The sequence below is a fragment of the Podarcis melisellensis genome (assembly GCF_964234715.1).
Source record: "Podarcis melisellensis genome assembly, chromosome: 7".
NCBI classification, from domain to species: domain Eukaryota; kingdom Metazoa; phylum Chordata; class Lepidosauria; order Squamata; family Lacertidae; genus Podarcis; species Podarcis melisellensis.
The window spans coordinates 46,726,726-46,749,577 of record NC_138539.1 but is presented as its reverse complement, the minus strand read 5'-3'; the positions used below and the strand labels follow the sequence as shown (position 1 = coordinate 46,749,577).

The window sequence follows — 22,852 nt, the reverse complement described above, 5'->3', positions numbered from 1 at the left end:
TGTGGGTCCTGCTACTGAAAACAGGTTGCAGGACTGAGTTTTGAACATGAGGTTTATCAGCCCGAGTACCAAACTCCTAAGCAATTACTTGTCACCTTGATGCATAACTTCAATATAATTCCTTGGAATTTCAGATTTCAAGTAAACTCAAAATTGAACAGACTTCCCTGTTTACCAAAGCCTGAGCAATAGTAAACTGCATTGTAGCTGCTAGGTGGCATACGCTCCCTCTGGATGACAAATGCCATCAAACTGACAGAGACTTGCTCTTGAGTAAGCATGCACAGAATCTGCATGCTTTGTGGGCAATTGATGTTTTAGTGCTCTGTATCTGTCCTGCTGGGTGGCGGGTGGCGCTGTGGGTAAAACCTCAGTGCCTAAGACTTGGTTGGCGGTTTGAATCCCTGGGGCGGGTGAGCTCCCATCGTTCGGTCCCAGCTCCTGCCCACCTAGCAGTTCGAAAACACTCTTAACTGCAAGTAGATAAATAGGGACCTCTTTATAGCGGGAAGGTAAACGGCGTTCCGTGTGCTGCGCTGGTGCTGGCTTGCCAGATGCAGCTTCGTCACACTGGCCACGTGACCCGGAAGTGTCTTCGGACAGTGCTGGCTCCCGGCCTCTTGAGCGAGATGACCACGCAACCCTAGAGTCAGACACGACTGGCCCGTATGAGCAGGGGTACCTTTACCTTTACCTTTATCTGTCCTGCTAATATGGCTAATTAAAGGAGAATACAAGCTTACCAGCAAGATAGGAATTTGAATCCGCTTTAGTGACTGGAAGTGAAGAACCAGGGGTGGTTTCTATTCTAGGCTGATTCCCCTGTACCCCCAGCTAGTGTGGGGCTTTGGGAAGGAGGTTTGAGGCTCTGGCAGGGTCCTAGAACCCTCCTTCCTCCTTCCCAAAGTTGGGCAAGCACTAACTAGGCTTTAGGAAGGTGGCAAGAGGACTCTAGGACTTTGTCAGAGACTTCATGCTTCCTTCCCCAAGCCCAGTGCCTAGCAGTACCATGCTTACCAGGCTTTGAGAAGGTCCCTGCGGTTTAACAGTTGTAATTCAGGATGTTGCGTGGCAGAGTAAGAAACCATGATGGCATTACATTTTCTGTGATGTTCCCATGTTTTTTTGGGATGGTTGATGAGTATGCCTACAGGTAGACTGCGTAACATCAACCACAGAATGCTACAAAGCTAACCATGGTCATCCTCACTCCTACTTTTCTCCCACTTTGATTGCAATCCTATACATGCTTACCTGGGAATAAAGCCCATTGAACTTTGGTGGCCCTACTTCTGAGCAGAAATATAAAGGGTTCCACTTATAAGCACACATTTTTAAAAAGGTTGCAAACTTCCCACTGTTAACTGCTTGCTAAGTTGTTTATCTGAATTTACCCAGTGTTCTGTTTTACTTGTTCCGCACAGAAATCTGTGTGAGGAAGCAATGTATGAAGGCTCCTGTAACCACCATATTTTAAAAATAATTCCTAAGTGACTCATTATGCTCTGCCCTCCATCAGGTGAGCTATATTCCAGCACATCTAATGGCCTTATTTAAAAAAGAAATCAAATAGACTCACTAAACGGCTGTTGCTGCTCCTTATTGGTCCCTTATTGGCTCATTTCAGTGGCTGCTTTATCCTGCTTTGCTGTTTTATATGCTCTGCTTTTATTTTTTTGCTACATGGGCTTTTAAAAATTCATATATATTATGTTGGGCAGTTATTTTCTTAATTACCTTGAACACATAGTATAAAAAGTGAGATATAAATCTAGTAATGAAATAAACTATAAATATTCCATTAGGACTTGAGCCATAATGCCAGCTCTGAAATTGAATTTGATCACCCACTTGTAGTGATTCAGACATTCTGCATAGGAAGGTATGCAAATGGTGTGAAAATAATCAGCACTGAGAATTCCAAGTCCCCTTTTTTTCAGTGTTCTGAAGAAAAATTGTCTGCAACTCACCCACTCTCCGCAGAGTTCAACAAATATAGAACACTCCTTGGGTAATTTGCCTTCCGTTCCTAAGAGAGGAAGCAGAATGGCTCTCATTTCAGACATGCAGATCTAAATATTTATACAGGAGGATTATTTTCCGATTAGGCCAGAAAAGAATTTGGCCTAATTTGTTGTATTGCTGCATTTATAAAGCCTTGTGTTCACAGTAGAGCATGACATTTGAGTTTTTCTGTCCTTGCAGATAAAATGATGAATGTTTTGTAGAAAACACAACCGCTCCATGAACGAACAGCCCCACCTTTCCAACCTGTAAAGATTAGAGCATCACTGAGAACAGTGAACACTGAATAGTTAAAGAAAACTGAGCCAATATTCAACAGCTTCACGTATCTGCAGAAATGTCTTGTCCAATATCAGCTGACTAGTTAAGATAAGCAGGGGAGGGGGCTCTGCAGACAGTCCCCATATGAGCAGGATGCTGGTGGAGGCCATATTTACATCAAGGGAACTTGTGAGAGATTAGAAACATGAGCTTTTCATGTTTTATAAAATTCAAGGACTTTGCAGCATAGCATAATCTTATAGCATAAACCTGGAAGAATTTTACTGATGAGCCTCCTCTTAAATCTGAAGGGGCAAAACTGTTAATATATAATTCTTTCCCACTTTGCTTTTTCTGCCATTAATTTTCCTGCCATTAATTTCTTCTACTCCTTGCCCCAAACATTGATGAATACCCAATGTCAGTTTCCAATCTATAATTTGGAATGTGGCCTCTAACGGCCTTGGTCATTGCCATGCCAAACATTTTACTGGGTTAGTGGCAAAAAGCTGTTGAAGAAGAAACCCACGTAGATGGCATTCATATACAGTCTTACCCAGGAGTAAGTGCCATGAACTTATTAGGACATGTGTATGGCTAAAGTAGTCTTGTAGTCTTAGATAAAAGGTTTGATAAGCAAAATGCAGGCTGGAGATTACATGGCACAAAAAACCAATAAACGGTCAAGCATTATCAGCAAGCGGGATTAGGGAGAAATGGAATTTGTCTTGCATTATGAGAGCACTTTAAAGCAGAAGTAAAACCTTCAGTAACAAAGCAGTGCAGTCTATATATTAACTTACATTGTCATTCAGATGGTGAAGATGAGTTGATATTGTGGGGCAGCTGCTTGCTGTATTATAGGGCTTAACCTTAACAATAAAACCTATTCATACTGGGAAAAAGGCTTATCATATCACAAAGAGTACCATCTCTAAATCCCGAGGTAACTAGGAAAAAACAAGCATTTCCTCTTTTAAACTGGTGATAAACTTTCATGTACAGAGTGCTAGATAAATGAAAGAAATTTTCTATAAAAAATAGACATTTGAGTCCAGGCACTCAGACTTTGGTAGGGGAGGGAAACAGGCCTTGCAGTTTACACTAATCAAAAAGGTATTTAGAACAAATAAAACTGCCTTTTTCTGCACATTGCCAAATGCTCACACTTGTTTCTGCAATTGTATTGTAAAATTGAAGACTTAACTTGCACAGAGATTTCCTGAGCACTTCTGAAAGGATATCTGCTATTAGTCTGACAAGACCAGTACATGTGGTTAAGATATAGGGCTGGCGAGAGCATATTAGTACCCTAACCAGTTGTTGGTTAAAGTTATCCAGCATATGTAACTGTTAAACTTAGTTAAGTGGAAATAAGAAGATGATTGCACCTTGTCACAAAACTGAACATTTCTTATTGGAAGAATAATAATTTATTATTCATACCCCACCCATTTGACTGGGTTGCCCCAGCCACTCTGGGTGACTTCCAACTTATATTAAAACACAATAAAACATTAAAATTGAAAAAAACTTCCCTGTACAGGGCTGCCTTCAGATGTCTTCTAAAGGTTATATACCGTATTTTTCGCTCTATAAGACGCACGAGACCACAAGACACACCTAGTTTTTGGAGGAGGAAAACAAGAAAAAATATATTCTGAATCTCAGAAGCCAGAACAGCAAGAGGGTTCGCTGTACAGTGAAAGCAGCAATCCCTCTTGATGTTCTGGCTTCTGGGATAGCTGTGCAGCCTGCATTCGCTCCATAAGACGCACACACATTTCCCCTTTCTAGGAGGGAAAAAGTGAGTCTTATAGAGCAAAAAATATGGTAGTTACTCATCTCCTTAACATCTGATGGGAGGACGTTCCACAGGGAGGGCGCCACTACCGAGAACGCCCTCTGCCTAGTTCCCTGTAGCTTCACTTCTCGCAGTGAGGGAACTGCCAGAAGGCCCTCAGTGCTGGACCTCAGTGTCTGTGCTGAACGATGGGGGTGGTGATCTCCTTCAGGTATACAGGGCCGAGGCCATTTAGGGCTTTAAAGGTCAGGACCAACACTTTAAATTGTGCTCAGAAATGTACTGGAAGGTTACCTATGCCATTTTGAGCTTGATTCAGACAACCTATAAGTATATATACTACAACTCCACAACATCTTCTCCACTGCCCAGTAAGCAAATCAGCAAATGAAACCTGGTTAGCTTTGCCACAGCCTGATGTGGCAAAATGGAGGTAGGCTTTTCAATGGTGGCACCAGTGTTTTGGAATGCCCTTTCTATATAAATACAAGAGGCCCCATCACTATTGGCATTCCACTAGAACCTGAAGACACAGCTGTTTAGGAAAGCATTCCCCTGATCTTAAATCTTATCTTGAACTGATCCTAATGTTTTAACTGTTTTTAACTGACTAAGGTTGTTTTAATGTTCTGATAAAATTGTTATTTTGTATTTTAATTATGTATGTGTAATGGTTCTAGGGGTTGCTCGTGCGTAAGTTGCCGCCACTCCTGGCTAGGTTGCCTGGTTGAACCCTTTCTGTCTGGACAGCCTCTCACCCGTGGCTGTCTCAGTCGCTGGCAGAATCCGTCAGTGGGCATTTCTTGAACTTCTTCCAGCAAAGAAGTTCTTTGACGCCAAGTCTCCTTCTACTCTCCCTGCGCGGAAGTCTTCTGCGCAGGGAGGGTGTGGGCAACGGAGTACCCGTGCTCTCCCCGCTGGTCTCTGGTGAAGAGTCCTGGAGCCTCCTCTCCGATTCCCCCATCTGCCCCCCTTCACCACTGGTGTTACGCCGATTTCCTTCCACAGCAGATGGGCTGCCTCTCTCCCTACTGGGACCCTCTCCGGCATCCCTCTGGAGCCTTCCCTCCGCCTCTGGCTCCGATGGCAGTTCCCTGACAGTATGGTTTTTGATAATTGTGGGGGGGTATAAGGTGTGTGTATGTGTATGTGTATAAAGGGTTCCTCATGCACTTCCACATTTTAAAAGTTAGCTACTGTTAACTTGTAAAAAGAGATTGCTCAACTGAATAATTTTAAGGCAGCTGAAAACATATTTGAAAAGTAAGATTTCAGAAAAACAGTAAAAATGGTATTATGGCTTCCTGTTTAGAAAGAAAAGCTATTATTCTCTTTGTTTGCTATCATTTTGCATTAAATTGGTGTCTGAATAGCTTTCATGCCTATAAAACATACTTCCTCTTCCATTAGACATCCTCTGTGTAGTACTGTTTTTGCTGGAAGTAATTACTGTTTCAGAGAAGTAATTATCAGCAGAAAACCTCAATCAAGATGAACTTCATTATTCTGTCAAGTTAGGGCTCCTTATTCAAGCCCTCTCACATCCTAGGGTATTAGTCTAATAAACCATAACAATATTTTAAGTGCCTTAAAAACAAACTGTTGTACAGCATAAGCATGATACCTTCTTGGTCCTACTCTGGCAAGGAATCCTATGTAAATTACATTTTTTCAGGGTTGTGTGTGTGTGTGTGTGTGTGTGTGTGCGCGCGCGCACACACACACACACACACATTCTACCCACTTGAATTGATTTTATTGCAATGGTTATCTAAACATTCTATAGTTCTGTTCATTTAAAAATTACTATGCTGCCTTTCATCAAAATACCAGTGTGGATCACAAAAATGCAAATATGTTCATCATTAAATGAACACATAAAAAAACCCACAGCAAAATCCAAAGTATCAGCCACTTCAAATGCCTGATTGCCACCTCAGGGTTTTCTTTTCTGTGAAGGGTGATGGTTTGTTTTTATTATATATTTTTATTATTGGACATCAGCCTGGAATCCAGTTGGTTGAAGGGCAGTTTAGAATTACCTAATGATGGTTTCTCATTGGAAACTACAGCTGGTAGAGATAAAGTAGCCACCAGGATGGTTTATGATTTGTGCTTTTCGGATCATATTATGCTGCTCTTTCATCAATTGCATGGGTTTCTGATTAACCTCCAGGCTCAAATCAAAGTGCTAGTTCTTAGCCATCAGAGGAATCAGTAATATATTTTAAACAATTTAGGACCAGGATATCTAAAATATTGCCTCCTCCTGTGTAAGGATGGGCAAGTATATCGATTTTGCTTTCTCATGGTTTCTCATTTTTCTGCTCTTTCAGCTTTCTACTTTCCACATGTTCATATCAGTTTGCCTTAAAAAAAATAAATCCTCGTGAATTTTTATCAGCATTTCAGTACAAACTTATCCTAATATGCAAATATGGGTTTGCAGTTTTATCCAGTATACACATTTTTGCAATGCAATTTCCTCTAATATAATGCATATTTTTATCCAATATATGCATTTTTATGAGCACTTTAGACATACAGTGGCACCTCTGGTTACGAACTTAATTTGTTCTGGAGGTCCATTCTTAACCCGAAACCGTTCTTAACATGAGGTGCGCTTTCACTAATGGGGCCTCCCGCTGCTGCCACGCAACTTACCTCGCATCCTGGGGCAAAGTTAGCAACCAGAAGCATTTACTTCCGGGTTAGCAGAGCTCGTTACCTGAAGCGTTTGTAAGGAGGGCGGTACATAACCCAAGGTTCCACTGTATTGTGTGTGTGTGTGTGTGTGTGTGTGTGTGCAGGCATATAACTAACTTGGAAGAACAATAACAACATTTGAAATAAATGACAGAACATGCTGTGTAGAGTGCATGTATTTGTAACTGTGCAGGAATAGGTTCTTCAAACATCAAGATATTGTTTCTTTTTCACTATGATTCAATTGAGGGGGCTTGAATTCTCTATCAAATTATAGGGGGAATATGAATACCACCTGCTGATGAAAATACTATACTGGTGCATTTATGTACTTGAAGGTCAGTGTATTGTTTTTTGAAAAAAAACTAAAAGTTTTTATGCAAATATGTGAATGAATTGAGCTATGCCTGTTTCACAATTCTGAGCATGGAAAATGCATAAGATGTTGCCAGTGGCAGAGGGAGGGAGGTCGGTGGGGTCGGTCCACCCCGGGTGTCATCCCTGGGGGGGGGGTGACATCGCCGGCTAGCCCTGCCCCCAGGTGCACAGCATGTGTGCCGCTCTGGGTGCCAGAGCAGCTAGCTCCGCCCCTGGATGTTGCAGTTGTAAGTTCTGTTCAATAGGTTTTGCTCCCAGATGAGTGTACATAGGATCATAGCCTTAGTATGCCACTAAGCTGATTCATTTTGTATGCTAGAAGAACTGGTGCCTGTACTGCTGAAATAAATGTTTGGATGTGAAAATGAAGCCTTTGCAATACAATCTAGGTGTTGCTGGATAGAAGGGTTTTGTTTTTTGTTTTGTTTTTTCGCTACAAGTCTTTTCTCAAGGAAAACCTACATTGTAAAGGTCTGTACTTTGGAACTTCCTGCCACAACAGAGATTGGGAAGCACAAAACACATTTTTCAAAGTGAACAGAAGAATGTGCTAAGAGGAATCAGTAATATATTTTAAAGTACCAGTACCTAGGGTATAAAAAGGCTTTCAGACACTTTTTAAATTTGAAAAGGAAAGAACTACTACAAATATCTATAAACAACAGATTCCACAACTGTGGCACAAAGGACCACCATTCTAGATAAAATGGATCTGAAAACAGCAAATGGTGTCTGAACCCGGATGGTTTTTAGGTGCGCACGAATCCATTAACAATTTCTCTTTCATATTGATTATACTAGCTTTGTTTGGCTAGTGAGCAAAATTTTATTTTCAAAATACTGTAAGATGTCATTTTGAAATTGAATGAAGAAAATCATTTTTTAAATCTTTCTTTCAATAAAGCAAAAACATTACTTTATATGTTGAGATGGTTTGCAAAACAAAACTCCAGCTGAAACACAGCAGTCCATTTTATTTAGTCCTAGGGGTGAGGGAACTGTAAAAACGTACATCTGGTTTCCACATATCGCTAAACCGAGCTGTAGCTTTGCAAACTATGGCTTAACTATAGTTAGGAAATTCTGGCTGCTGCACTGCTCCCCTGCTGCTGCTGCTGCTGCTGCTGCCGCCGCCGCCGCCACCATGCTTCTGGGAGCTAAGCCATGGTTTGACTTAGTGTTGCATCTGAACTCAGGCTTGTGATTTGTCTTGCTCCAAACCACAAGCTGTAAATAAGTTTTGTTCTGGACATACTGCTTTTAGTTTGGAGAAAGCAAACTATGAGCCCAGGTTTGAACAGTGAGCCAAACTATAACTTATCTTCTGGTAGCATTCCTGTTAAAGGGGTGGTGGGGCAGAATGGCCATTTATTTGCCCACCAGCATGCTTCCTCATTCATGCTTAGCAATGGTATAGTACAGTGCTTTGTGTAAATGAGGCCACACACACACAACTTCCCTCTTACTCAAGTAACAAATCAATTGTCAACAACTTAAGGAAAATGCAGAAGACCTGAAGATTTTCTAAAATGTTTCTGAGGTTATCTCACATCAACTTAATCCATCGAGAAGTGTGAAGGAAGTTCCTGGTTCAAGGCTGCCCCCTGAAGGTGGAGCTTAGAAGGAGACTGAGAAACAGCTCAGTGTGTGTACCATATTTAATCAAGAGTTATTTGTCTTGATAAGTTGTAGAATATCTTGATTAAAGACCCTTAATGACATATTAATTGCTGTGTCATGTAGCTATTAGTAATATATATATGTATATACACCCACCCACCCTGTACGAATGTTTCAGTTCTAATCGTATAGCATCATTGTTTCATACGAAAAGTAACCTATAAATGTAAATTTAGCACCAAATCCTTATTCTTTGATTGCTAAAGTGGTTACAAAGCAGACTCGATTGCACCAGACTGTTGAGTCATTCATACATGACAAGTGCTCTAAGATGTTTATGTGGAAATGAATACAGTATTAGCACAGGATGAGGGACAGCATTCTTTAATCATTCAGAAAACTTGATGAAATGTAGATATTTACAATTAATGAGGTATCACATATGCTGATCACTTTAATTATATGCTCAACAGTCTCTATCAGCCATCATTCAAGGATAAACCATCAGCAATAAACTGACATGGTATTGTTAGTTTAAATATTGTAAATCTAAATTTATGGGAGCAACAATGTCTTTAATATTCTCTTAATGTTTTATGGTAGCATTTCCCAAACTGATCACCTCCAGGTGTTTTGACCTGCAACTTCCATCATCCTCAGCCAGCATGACCAATGGTCAGGGATGATAGGTGCTATAATATTAACAACATCTGGAAAGCCACAGTTTGGGGACAGCTTTTTATAGTTTTCAGCCTGCATATTTTTTCCAGCTGTGATCATTTATAATTATTTTGATAGAGTAAAGCTGTAGGAGTGGTGATAATAAGAGCATGGACGATCATAGTAGTGACTTGCAGGTTCCAATCTATAGAATTTTTATTTCATTTGTGGTGGTGTTATGCAATTCAAGGTCATGTGCAGGATAAAATAAAAACATGGACACCCATGGCATTTGTAATTTCATAAATTTCTACTCTTTCTTCCAAAATTGGTTTGAGACAAATGCTTTCAGGGCTTATTTACACATGTATATGCATCACTTGATTGCTCAGCAGTGGATAATTGCACCTCAATGCCCCCCAACCCACTCCACAAAATAAAGACAAGATGACACAGTAATTAAGGTTAATGTTAATGGGCGTAATTTAGGCCACAAGTTTATTGATTACAGAATGTGAGCAGTATTGGCTTAGGCATTTCCAAACAAACTATATATGACTTCCGGCCTGCTTTGCTGGAAGTCTGCTAAGGGTAAACCCCAAAGGGGGAGCCCTGCCTACGTGAACCGACTTGAGCATCCCCTGGGTTCCCTGGGGTCGTTGCATGGCCCTAGCCCCTCTGTGGGCTTCGGACAAGATCCAGACCCCCAGATTCCTTTAACGGAATACCCTAGAGCATGGAGGGGCAGGTGATGGCCGCACCTCCCCTGGCAATTGCTGAGAGGTAGGTGAAAACCAAGTGGCCAAATGCCAATCTGCCAAATGGAAAAAATTCCTACCTGGCCCCCATTTCAAAACGGGCAACCGAACAAAGTTCAAAGCAAGGCCAATAGCGAAACCTGAAAAAAGGAGTGGGAGGGTGGGAGAACCACGGTGTAAGGCAAAAGGGAACAAAATAGTGTCACACCGGGGTTTAAATCGTCCCGGCCATGCCTCCTGATTGGGTGCTCGGTGCTGTGACATGACTGGGACACCTTGCCATGACACAGGACGTTGTCCCGCTCACACCGAGGTGGGAGGAAGTGTGCCCAGGAGGCCAGCACGCCACACGCCTCTGCTGTGAGGCGGAAGCGACTTCTAGGATGAACATGTGAATAGTTCAGTCTTGTGATTAAGGTCTCAACATTTGTGTTCAATCTGTGCTGGTTCATTTGTAGTCATTTTTATTCTCAAATCAGCACAGATTTAGTGGAAAAGCATTTTTAGTCATAATATCATTCCCCAACCGCATGGTCTCTTTTTGCAGAGGGGACAATAAGGCTGACATTCCCAAGACTACTTGCAATTGTGATACAACGTTAATCTAAATAACCAGAATAAGCAACCATTCTTTATTGTTGTTTTGGTTTGGTTTAATTATTTACTTGTGTTTTGCCTTGTATTTTATTCTGTGAACTGCTCTGGGATTTCTTGATGAAGAGGAGTATATAAATTATTATTATTATTATTATCATTATTATTATTATTATTATTATTATTATTATTATTATTATTATCACCACCATCATCATCATCACCACCACCACCAGTGGACCAGTTGGACATTGCTGTGACTTTGTATTCTAAAAATATCACAAAGCATAAAATTGGAACTATTTTCCAGGAGTTCCCATTAATGTTATTCGACCTCATGCTGGATTAAATAAATGATAGATTGAATGAAAAATCGCCTGCCATAATTTGAGCATACTGACTAAAACTTGATCTATGATGTATGTTATGATTTTTTTTTTGGAAGAGAACACCAGGACATTCACTTCATGTTCCCAAAAGCTAAAACTGTCTATCCACCTGCTCCTGGCAATCCTGAAGAAGATAAACAGCTTGTTAGGGTAATGAAATCCATAAATGTTTTCTTACAGGAAATTAGTTTTAGAGGCACATGTAATCAGTGTGAGCCATGCTATTTCCTTTCAAGTTGGAATGTTGAGAATTGGCTTAGCATGATTCATACAGATAGATGATGCATGCTTGGTGGTCTTATGGTTGGGGAAAGTGGCTTACACCAGAAGGGTTTGCTGAACTCTGCCTTGCTGAATACTGCAGTATACTGGGATGGAGAGTGGAAGGGGCACGAAAGTGTGGTTGGTGTGATGCAAACATGCCTGTGGAGCCAATCTGGTGCTCCTGCTGGCACATTAGCATTGCACTGACCTCACCATTGCCCCCCTATCCATCCTGCTGCTGCACCAGCCCAGCCAGATAGAAATATAAAGATTGCTTCAGCCCCACCCCGCCGTCGACTGCTGCATATGACTCATTGGGCTCCTCATCCCAATTACGCCCCCATTCTTTCCAGCCACCATATCCTTCCTAAACAGTATACCACAACCTAACTTAAGATTATCCATTGCATTGCCAATGCACCATTTTGTTGTATGGTTATTTTTGCCATGTGTTTTATTTTTTTTACCCCTAACTCTCTGGTGTGTTTTTTCCCAACCAACTTTTAAACTGAAAAAAGAATAGTAAATCCTAATGCAGTTTGTTGATCAGTTCAACTTTACCTTTCAGCCATAATTGAAAGGAAGCTTTCAGCTCTAGGATGAAAGTCGTGAACCCATTCTAGGATGAAAGTCGTGAACCCATTCTGTAACATGAGGAATTCTTGTTACTTCCCCTGGGATTCACCCCAGGAACAGACTGGAGAGGACTTTGGGCTCTTGGCTGCTCATTCACTTCCTCTCCCAGTCTCTGTGGCCCTCTCCTTGCTCTTCTCACCAAAAAGTGCACTGGAGAATTTTATAATACTTTGAATATGGCATCTCACCTTACTTGAGGAGATTAACCAATTGTTAACTCTGTATGACAGCTCCAAAAGGCTACAGAAAGAAATATCTGTGTTCACAGAAAGAAGGTACATTATTAAAAGTTTGTATACTTCCTGACTGAGGAATCAACATGCTGTTTCATTTTCTCATTGAAATCACTCATAGTGGCAACCAGCATGCTAAACTATGGCTCTACCAACAGCTATCCATGAAATGAAGTTTAAATAAAGTTGCCATATCAGTATTGCTCCACTGGACCCTCTTTGTTTTGCACAAATAAAGTAAACCCATTAAAGGTAGTTGACATGACTAACTTACATCCATTAATATCAATGGGTCTACTCTGAGTAAAGCATATTTGGCTGCACCCAACTGTCACTAAGCCCTTTTCTTCCATTGATGTGTGACAAACCAGAGACATGTCAGTTGCTGTTACATGGGTAAAATTTATTTTAATGGCAGAAGAGGGTTAGAATGGGTTTTATTAATTAATTTTCTTCTGAGTTGCATATTGAATGGCTTTTATATGAATTGTGAAGCACTTTCAGACAAAAGTTGTGTGCGGGCATTGTGGCAAAGGGATGATGCGAAAGAATAATTATTGTCGGTGTAAAAATAGTAGCCTAATAATTACGTGAACCATAATACTCTGTTGTTGACTTTAAGGATATTCAAATGGGTGTAAGTAAATTATAGTATTAAAGGATGCAAGTTTGTGCTGTGAGTCATGCTGACCAACAGAGTTTAAATTCAGTTGGCTAGCAGAATAAGTAATTGCCTGACTATGGTTTAAAGAGCTATTCTGGTCATATTAATTATAGAGAAGAAAAACTGAATATGTGTGTTTTAAGGTAAAGAGGTATGTGGGTGTAGAGAAATATGACTGCGTGAGTACAGCAGCAAGGAGACAGAATGTGATTTTGCAGTACATTATTGTGGGATTTAATACGAAAATCTGAACGCTTTGGAAAAAAGAATTCTGAAATAGCATGTTATAATTCTGCAACCTTGTGCAGTAGTTGATTACAGGGACATATACCGGAATTGTTTGGGTATTTGTAACACTTTCTTAACTCATTGTGTATGGGAGGCAGATGAGTGGTATCTTTTTATAGCAGAGGAGAAGTTGATGGGGAAAACACTTCTGCAAAGAACCTTATTGCCATTTGCTCTGATACAGTGGTAAAATGTGGGTTTTCCCAGGAAACAACAAAAACAAAACCTCTCAGACATGGAGCTTTAAAGCCCAGATCTTTGTCTAGAAATGCAGCACAAAAGGAAGACTAGCTGAGCCCTATGTTGAGCAGAGGAATGATGGGGAAAGAGGGGAAAGAGGCTGCTTAGGTCTTTCCCTTTCCACATTTGTCCCCTCAAAAACATCTTGCACTAGATGACGTTTTTCCCCCTCTCTGCAGAAGAAATGGTATGGAAGCCCCATGCCAGTTTGTGGGGGGGGGGTTGGGGGGAGGTTTTAGTAGGAACAGTATAAAGGCACACTGTCCCACTCCTCTTTTACTCCCATTCACAACTTTCAGTGTTGATTTTCAGCAGCAAGAGGGAATGTCGGGTATCTGCATGACTAGTTTATCTCTAAATTTATGGGATCAGTCTTTTCTGAGATCTGAAAACATGAGTAACTTATGGAGGCTTGTTAACACAAAAATAAATGGGCCAGATATGCTGATGCTGTGTCTCTGGTAATGTATATGCTTTTGACCTGATCTATACTACAGTGGACACTCGGGTTCTGAACGTGATCCGTGTGGGAGGCACATTCGCAACCCGCAGTGTTCACAACCCACAGCAACACATCTGTGCACGCGCAGGTCATGATTCGGTGCTTCTGCACATGCGCAAAGTGCGATTTAGCACTTCTGTGTATGCGCGAGCACCGAAACACGGAATTAACCCATTTTGGTACTTCGGGGTTCGGCGCGGTGCGCAACCTGAAATCACACAACCTGAAGCGTCTGTAACCCGAGGTATGACTGTATTGGTGAACTACAGAAGTTCAGTTTCACTGCCACTTGTATTCAAGGATCGTGATGCATTAATATTTTCTCTAGGTGATTATTGCTATGCATTTGTCCTTAACTGTTATTAGCAGAGAAAGGAAGAGATGATATATAGGTGCCTTTTTAGGAATTAAAAGTAAGTGATTAGAACAACAGGTAAACAGCAGTACGTCAGTTGTAGCCCTTTGGCTCCAGAATGCTACCAAAACAATACAAAATAAATAACATACCTTGATAGCACAAGTGTTGTAAAAACTCATGTTTGGACAACAATACACTTGCTCTTCTTCTGTATCGTTCCGCAGCACATTTGAATTGATTTTTAACTTGATCCTATTAAACACCTTTCTTTAGCTGCTTACAGCAGAAGTTTTAGAATCAGCACCTGCAGAATGCTTGTCTTCTCCAGAGCTCTTGCCATACTCCTTTGAGAATATGGTTCACCTTGCATTCAGATTTCACTTATGCTTCCTACGCTATTGGTGCTTAAATCTTCCTAGGCAGGTGCAATTTGTTTGGGCCTGTTTGCATGGTGACAATTTGCTTTCCTCCAATCAAGAAAAAAGAACCACGCTGGATTTAAGCCTAAGGACAATTACATTATGCAACACTATCAACATTTAACTCCCCGCCCCCTTTCCCAGGTCAAAATTCCTCACTGTTGAAGTGCCATTTAAGGCTGAATGAGACAAGTTGGATAGATTGCTGGTTTCAACGTTGCTTATAAGCTAGCAGCATTAATTGTTACATTTGGTTGCATTTCAGAACAGCCAAGAATCAAACATCACAAGTGACATTCTACACTGAGAACTGCACACCATTTTCATCTCCTAAACACGCAACAAGTGAAAATGGGAAACTGACTACTGGAGGTATGGTTTCTTTTATTTCTTTCACTGCATACGGTTGTTCAGAAATTTGACAGAAGATGTCTAGTGAAGATGCTCTCATCAAGGCCAGAAGGACTCTAGCCCCAGCTTCATTCAGCACCTGGCTAAGACATGCCTTGCATCTTATGAACATGGAGTGATTGATGATCACATTCCACAACCACCTGGTCTGGTTTCATGATGTTGTTTTTAGTTGCTGCAGGCACATTTATAATGTAATCATGCCTAGTCTAAAGGTTACATTTATTGGCATTTGATAATTTCTCATTATTATTCATCGTGGATCATCCCTAGATGTGATCAATGTTTGATGTTTCTTATTCTTTGAGGCTGTTTGTGGTTTTGTGATGTTAACACATTACTGCAGCTTATGGCATTGCACTGGCCTGGCATTCATTGCACCAAATCCAAAGCATCTATTTTCCTGCACAGCAGCATGTAAGCTCATAAAACGTAATTCTTTGGATTTGCTTTTAATGCACCTATACAAATTATGTCCCTGAAGAGGCAACAGCATTTAATTTTATATGCATTATAGGCTTCCTTCAGCCAATAAAAGCATCCGCATTAGATCTGTGTGGTGTTTTATTTCACCTTGGGGATTTCCTTTGGTAGACAATGAGCTGTGTTCATCAAAGGCACCGTTTGACAGTCTCGGGAGCATTCTTAATGCTAATTATTTTACCTTGCTGCCTAACAAGGTCCAATAGATTTTCTTAATTGACGGCAAAGGTATCCTTATATCAGAAGGACTGATGGTGCAGATTATGAGTAGTGTTGTTTTAAATGCAGAAATAAAAACTTAAGCCTCCAGTAATGAATAATTTAGGTTCGTGTTGGACATAGCGTGAACCTCTTAGTTCTAAAGGCTGGAGAAAATGTAGCTTGTCAGAGGGATGGCAGCAAAACCCTCCTCCCTGTGGTGCTTGATCTCTTCTTGCTTATAATGTTGGAGGTTATTCCATAATCAGGCTGGCCATCATATTGTTAGCATCCCTGTCATTTCCAGTGTCTACCAAGTATTGCGTATTCTAGTGCCTACTGAGTATGCACATGTGTGGGTTGATCTCCACATGGTAAGTAATTCTAAATGTCACAGGCCAGATAAGAATCAGTTGCCATGGGGAGACCGTTTTCAGCAGCAGCTGCACATGGCAACTGAAAAGTGCGTTCCAGCCTTTGAAAAATATTCATGATCAGGAATCTTGCACAGTACATATTAGGAATGTGCAGCAACTACCTTATTCCTCTTGTATCCATAGTTTGTGGAAGCAGCTGATCAGTTGCAGTTTCTCTCTGTGTCATTTTGATTCTATTTGTTATTTGGTTCCAGATCTGATCTCTTAAATCTGAAGCTCTATTTTGTCCCTGCTATTTAAAAATGGCAACATGTTTTCACAAGGGTGGATGTCTCCATTAGAAGTATAAGGATGCCAAATTTCAGGCAGATCCATCTCCAGGGTTTTTTGGGCAGCAGACTTTTAAAATTGTTTTTCTTTAAGGAAAAAGTCTCTATTTTTTATTTTCTGCCAGAATTAGTTATAAACTGAAACTTGCCAAATCTCAGAAAAATAAGGTTAAGACAGATAAGTACCATCATAAAACACAGATACATACCTGAGGTGCTATGAACAGTCCACATAATGATGCTTTTGATGGCATAGCATGACAAAACAATTTCTTGGGTTATTCTCAGGCAATCCGCTACAGGCCCTTTTGTCAAATTATTGAAAAGTCTATTTAAACTAAGTAAAGAGAGCAGGGTGTAATTTACACACATGTTAAAAAGGTTGTGAATATGCTTTTTTTTAAAAAAAAAATCACTATGAAAAATGCATTGAATTTGCCCACAGTCCCCATCTAATGTCACAATTGTATATTGCACTTTACAATACATTCAAAACGTTTTATTTGCAGATGTATAGCTGAGTCACAGGATTTTTTCCTAGATAAGGGAGTTGGTTTTGCTATCAAAAAAATAGGTTTGCTTTCACTTTGTTGCTTGTATATTGACTGAAAACAAGATGCAATGGATGTTATTTAGCTCTGTATGAGGGAGAGTGGTTACTGGGGAATGGTTTCAAACGTATATGTGAGGCTGGTTGTGTTTTCTTTTTGTCTGCTACTGTGGATGTGTGGTTTTATTGGTTTTCATGATGAAATTTAATGGGGGGGAGTATTGCTTTATAGCTTGAAATAATGCTTTTGTTTTCTGACTTCTTAGCCACTATGAGTTCGTCAGAAAGGAGGCATGATATAAGTTTTTAAAATAAGTAAATACAAACTTCCATAGTTAAGTATAAATCAGGAATACATTTAATAAAATTATTATGGAAGCAGATTTTGAAACACAATTTCTGTGTTGCAAAATGAAATTGGATATACAGTATTTTGAAATGAATTTTATTACCACTGATAGGTGGATTTAGCTGTGGGCTATTTGATCAGAAAGGAAGAACAGGATAAAAATGGCATAACCCCGACCTCACTGTTCTGACACATCTTGGATTCAGGGTTTGCTTTCAGAAACCATCTTGGAGTTACCTCAATTACAAAAGGAGAAAGGTGGGTTTTTCTGTTTATAAGAGTCTAGCTTCAGTCCATCACCCATGCAGTGCTCAAGCTCTTTGTGGGTAGCTACTGCTGGTGATCTCATACTCATTCCCGGTCCATATATATCATGGGTAGGCAAACTAAGGCCTAGGGGCTGGATCCAGCCCATTCGCCTTCTAAATCTGGCCCATGGATGGTCCAGGAATCAGCATGTTTTTACATGAGTAGAATGTGTGCTTTTATTTAAAATGCACCTCTGGGTTATTTGTGGGGCATAGGAATTCATTCATTTTTTCCCTTCATAATATAGTTCAGCCCCCCACAATGTCTGAGGGACAGTGGACTGGCCCCCTGCTGAAAAAGTTTGCTGACCCCTGATATGTATATGGATGTCTTCAAAGCACTTGTGATTCTGACTCCAGCAGTATTCAAGTCTTGTAGGTTTTTCTTGAAGAAGCTTCTCTGATAACTGAGACCTGCTCTCCACTTACTACCAGACTATATGTTTTAGAAGGCATTCTGTGCAGAAGATGTCCCTTCACCATTGCACTTAGGAGTCAATGACAATGGGTGCTTATAGAGTATTCAGACACATGCTGGAAGCACCCATTGTCAACTTCCTCACTTCAGATGGATTCAGAAGGAAGCCGTTTGCTGGAGAGCCAAAGAACATATATTTTGGATTAACCGTAAACTGTGCAGTCATGGTGAAGATTATTGGGCCAACATAGTATTTTGTAGACAGCTTCTTTCTGGCTATACCGAGACATGCTTCCTTCTCTGGAATTGGTGCATTCACTCTATAATCTTTCTAGTTGCCACTGAACAGGCAGGAAATGGTATCCCTTTTAACAAGCGGTCATGGGTTCTGGATTAATTGGACTCAGTTGTTGGTTTTTTGTTCAATCTGTTTTCCAATTCATATTGCCCTTCATGCCACCTGGGAAAGAAATACACAGTAAAGTGGCTGTCCTTGCTTCAGTCACATGTAGTATAGGTAACCACCAGCAAGAATGATGGGGACGTGAATGGCTTTCCTACTGCCTAAGCTTCACGTGCCACGTCATACTGCTATACTATGCACATGCACTCTGGGTCCTTAGAGAACAGCAGCTACTAGATTGTATTGAACTGCAAATTTCAAGGAAGGGTCAAATCAGTCATAGACAATTTTGAGAAAGGCGGGTAACTGGTTCTAGAAAATAGGAGAGACCCTTAATTTTGTCACTCTTCTGGAAATTGCCTTAACTCTGAAGTCATGTTGATGTTTGTTGATCTGCTATCATGAAAACTGCATTAGCTCTCTGGAGGCACACATCAGTCTAAATGTTTGTCATTGTATATAATGATTAAAGAGCTCTATGAGGTCTGTAAGCTCAAATAAGTATATGATTTTATGTAAGTGTTAAAAGAGAAATCTGTGCCATTGTTCAAAAGCAGCTGCCAGACCTAAAGTTCACGCAAAAACCCTTTCAAGATCGTGTAAAGTTGCACTGATGTGGCAGCTGCTAATTTGGTTCTCTGTAAAGAATCTTTCCCATCTGTTCACCGAAGATTTTGAAAGATTCCTTTTTCTTTGCCTGTCATTGCTTCCCCCCCCCCTCCTTTGCTCATATTTCCTCTCAAATTATTTATCTATCATAGTCAGGATTTTTAAAATGACTGCCCATTTTGTATCCTTGCATTGTTTATTTTATAGTTTGATTACAGAACTTTAATCATAGTCTGTAGTTCACAGTTACACATGTGCAACTGTTCCTCAGATTCCTGTTTGGAATCCCACACATGCCAGTCAATTAATGGACTTTGTAAGTGGTTGTTTGTGCTTGCTCATTTGTCCTCTGTGGCTTGTTCTTCTGTCACTTTACTCTCAGCTCTCTTTCATCTTTGGAAAGCATGGGTGCTTGCGCATTAGCCATATTCTGTGGTATTCAGAGGGGGAAAAAACCAGATTTTGAAAAGCTAAACAGCTCAATGAAGGATACAAAGCTTGGGGAAATAAAGAGGTTTGGTAGACAGGTGAGCCTCTTTGGGGAGAGCATTCGAAAACTGGGGTGCCACCACCGGAAAGGCCCTTTTCCCACTCCCTTGTAGACTCTATTCTCAAATGTGGTGAAAAACATAAAGATACCCACTGCTGCCTTGGCCCACATCCTGAACTCCTCTGCAAGCAGGATTCACCATCCACTTTGGTAGAGGAAAATATTTTCCCCGTCTCTTAGCATGTGCAGGATTGTTCCTCCTACTGTAATGAATAGGGAAGCTCTTCAGGGTTGAAGAGCTTTGCATGCCCATCAGAATATTCATGCCTGCAATAAGGCATTGGATAAAGTCAAATATCTTTAGTGAAATCCTTGCAGAGCCCAGTATTTTAAATTCATTATATAAATTAATTGTGACTTCTGATACCCTAGCTGTTCTGTTCTGGATATTTTGCAATTCTGATTGTACAAGGCATCTGCTTGACAAACAAGCTCCTTTCCTGAATTGCCGGGGCTCTGACATTGCTGCAGCGGCTATTTGTCATCCTAAAGAACCATACATCACCATCAGAAGGAAAATTATCCTGACGAGATTGCTGCAGTTTTCATTGTTACGGTGTAGCTGCTTTCCATGGGCCATCAATTCCAGCAAAGAGATGTAGCAGCATGCATTTGAAGCAAATTGTTACTGACACCTGCTTGTGTGTCTTATAAAAAGTTGGAGCCCGCAATCGGCTGCTAAAAGGCCACTGGGTGTACGTAATTCTGAATGGAAGAAAATGAATGTGGTTAACTTGTTCCTATGAAAATTGGTTTTAATATGGCATATAGGGGTAAAGTATAGAGTCCGAACTCTACCTTCAAAACTTACATTTATGTAATTGTTGGGAGGGGGCAGTAAGAGGATATAATAACTGGAAGGAGACTGCAGAAAACCACCTGCGTGGATTTAAAATTAGATGTATTCTTATATCACTTTCAGTGCAGCTTAATCTAGTAATTGGTACTCTTGTCTTCTGAAGCCCTATGAATGGGTATAATAGCCTTGCACTGGCATCCATAGCCTTGTGCTGGAATTCAGAAGCAACCTTGCCCAGCACTGTCAGGCAGTATGGTGGTGGCAACAGCCAGTTCCTGCCACATGTAACAGAGCCACTGGCACAGTAAGAAGAAGATAAGTGTCATTCCAGGGCATCCTGCCTTTTGGGATGTGGACAACTCCTCTATTTCATCTTCCTTGCGAGCTTTTTGGGGAGGTGAGGGTAGTGGTGGTTCTGCTGCTAATCCCAGGTAAAGGCTGCAGCTAGAGTGCAACAAACCACTGTTTGTAATTGAAAGGTGTTTGTAATTGAAGTGCCAGAATATAGCTCGCTATTAGTGACCTTTTAGCCCTAGTACTAAATTAGACCCCTTCAGTCAAATTCTTCAAGACAGCCCAGCGATCCTTCCTTTTTTTTTAGAGAGATGGCATAACAAATGGATCAGTTTAGTCCTGCAGCCACACTTACAGTGTCACTTTGTATGTAATACGTGATGGCACCAATTGATTAGATTTCTTAAATGATCATGAAAAGTGCTAACCTCTTACAAGGGCATTGGCTTCAAGGGTGTTCTGGAGGAGGGAGGAAGAAGGATTTTGACAGCCTACTGTTAGTACTAGTCTAGTTTAGCAGCCAACTAGGCACAACACTTTTGAAAGCTAACTAGGCTATTAATTTATGTTTTTTAAAAAGGAGGACAGCAGTGTTTTCTGACAGCAGTGTTATCTTGACGTTAAGCATAACCTTGTTTTATATATTATTTGCTATTGCTATACAGTATCTTTTGAGAGAAAATATTCTTTGCAATTTCTATCTAATCAACATTCTTGGAGAATTCATAGCAATAATATCTTTCTGTGCACTCATTTTTGACTAAGCAAAAAGGGACTCAAATATTACCTCGATTTTCTAAATGTTTTGTTTTCATTTCATGTGGAAGAGAGCACAAATGAAATGGCAAATTATTTCTTCTTTTTAAACTTTGCTCCTACTGTGCAAATAACAGTTTGACCAAATACCTGGTACGAGATGAAATTATCTGGTTTCCTATTATATTGAATTATCTACTCAAACATTGAGACAACATTTGGATGGCAAAAGGTATTTCATTACCCCATCTTATTATTCTTCTCTTGTCTTCCAGCTGTTTTATCTCAGCTCCTTAGGATGAAGACAGATATAGCATTTTAAGTGTGCACACACTTGCTGCATTCTGAAGTGTTAGTTTTCAGGTTGTGAATGTGGGTTCAAGTAGCTTTCACCACACTTGAAATCATATGTCTTCACAGTTAAGATTCCAATAGGGCTGTATTTTGTGATAATAATAAGTTTCTTCATAATTATTTCTATATTATTCCTGATATTCTCAGTATTCTTCCTAAGATTTGTTGAACAGATTGAATTCTCTGTGTTGCATCATTATCAACTGTTAATTGAATTTAACCTGGAACCTGAGGCAAGAAGGGCTTTCATAAGTGCAATTCTATTTTTGCTGATGGAAGGGGTAAAGGAGAGAGAAACCGCTGCTACATTGATGGAATGGTTGCCATTTTCCATGCATGTTCAGTCTGGGAAGTGAGAAAACTAAACCAGAAATTTCAAAATGGTGTAAACATGACAGGTATACACCAGGCATCCCTGGGAACACTGTCAGTGTCTACCAGTCAGAAACTGTGCCAGTGTACATCCAAGGCCAAGGAATCAGCACACACAGTCAGGTTGGCAAGAGGTCATTCTATAACATACACAAATCAAACACAAGCATATCATAATATTTCCAAGCTGTGCCTATGGATCTGAGGGGTGGGGATCTGATTAAATATGGTGAATTAATGGTGGTGAACAGGAGGTAGCCAGTGGCTTGTTGGGAGAGCCCCATGGTTGTCACGGCAGCCATAAAGTCCTGAGACACCCCAGAGCAGCCACCTTGGCATGGATGCTGAAGTCCCCCAGAACCAGCAGTCTGGGAGTCATCAACACCGCCTACAAAACCAGCTCTGTCAGCTAAGGCAGGGAGACTGCTGGGCAGTGAGTCAAGTCAAGGTGCAGGAGATCAGGACAGCAAGCACATCAGTAGTTTAACATATT

General features: G+C 40.5%; 1 protein-coding gene across 8 annotated transcripts in view; it reads left to right on the top strand.

The window, feature by feature from the left end:
- DLGAP1 (DLG associated protein 1) overlaps positions 1–22,852 on the top strand; it is a 282,912-nt gene that overhangs the window by 82,158 nt on the left and 177,902 nt on the right. For 7 of the 8 annotated variants that reach the window (XM_081918049.1, XM_081918042.1, XM_081918041.1 and 4 more), the window contains one exon: positions 15,065–15,171. The gene's annotated coding sequence lies outside the window, so the exon portion shown is untranslated. Of the gene's footprint in view, positions 1–1,425; positions 1,520–15,064; positions 15,172–22,852 lie in introns of those variants that run through there. The other variant, XM_081918050.1, reaches the window with a different exon arrangement.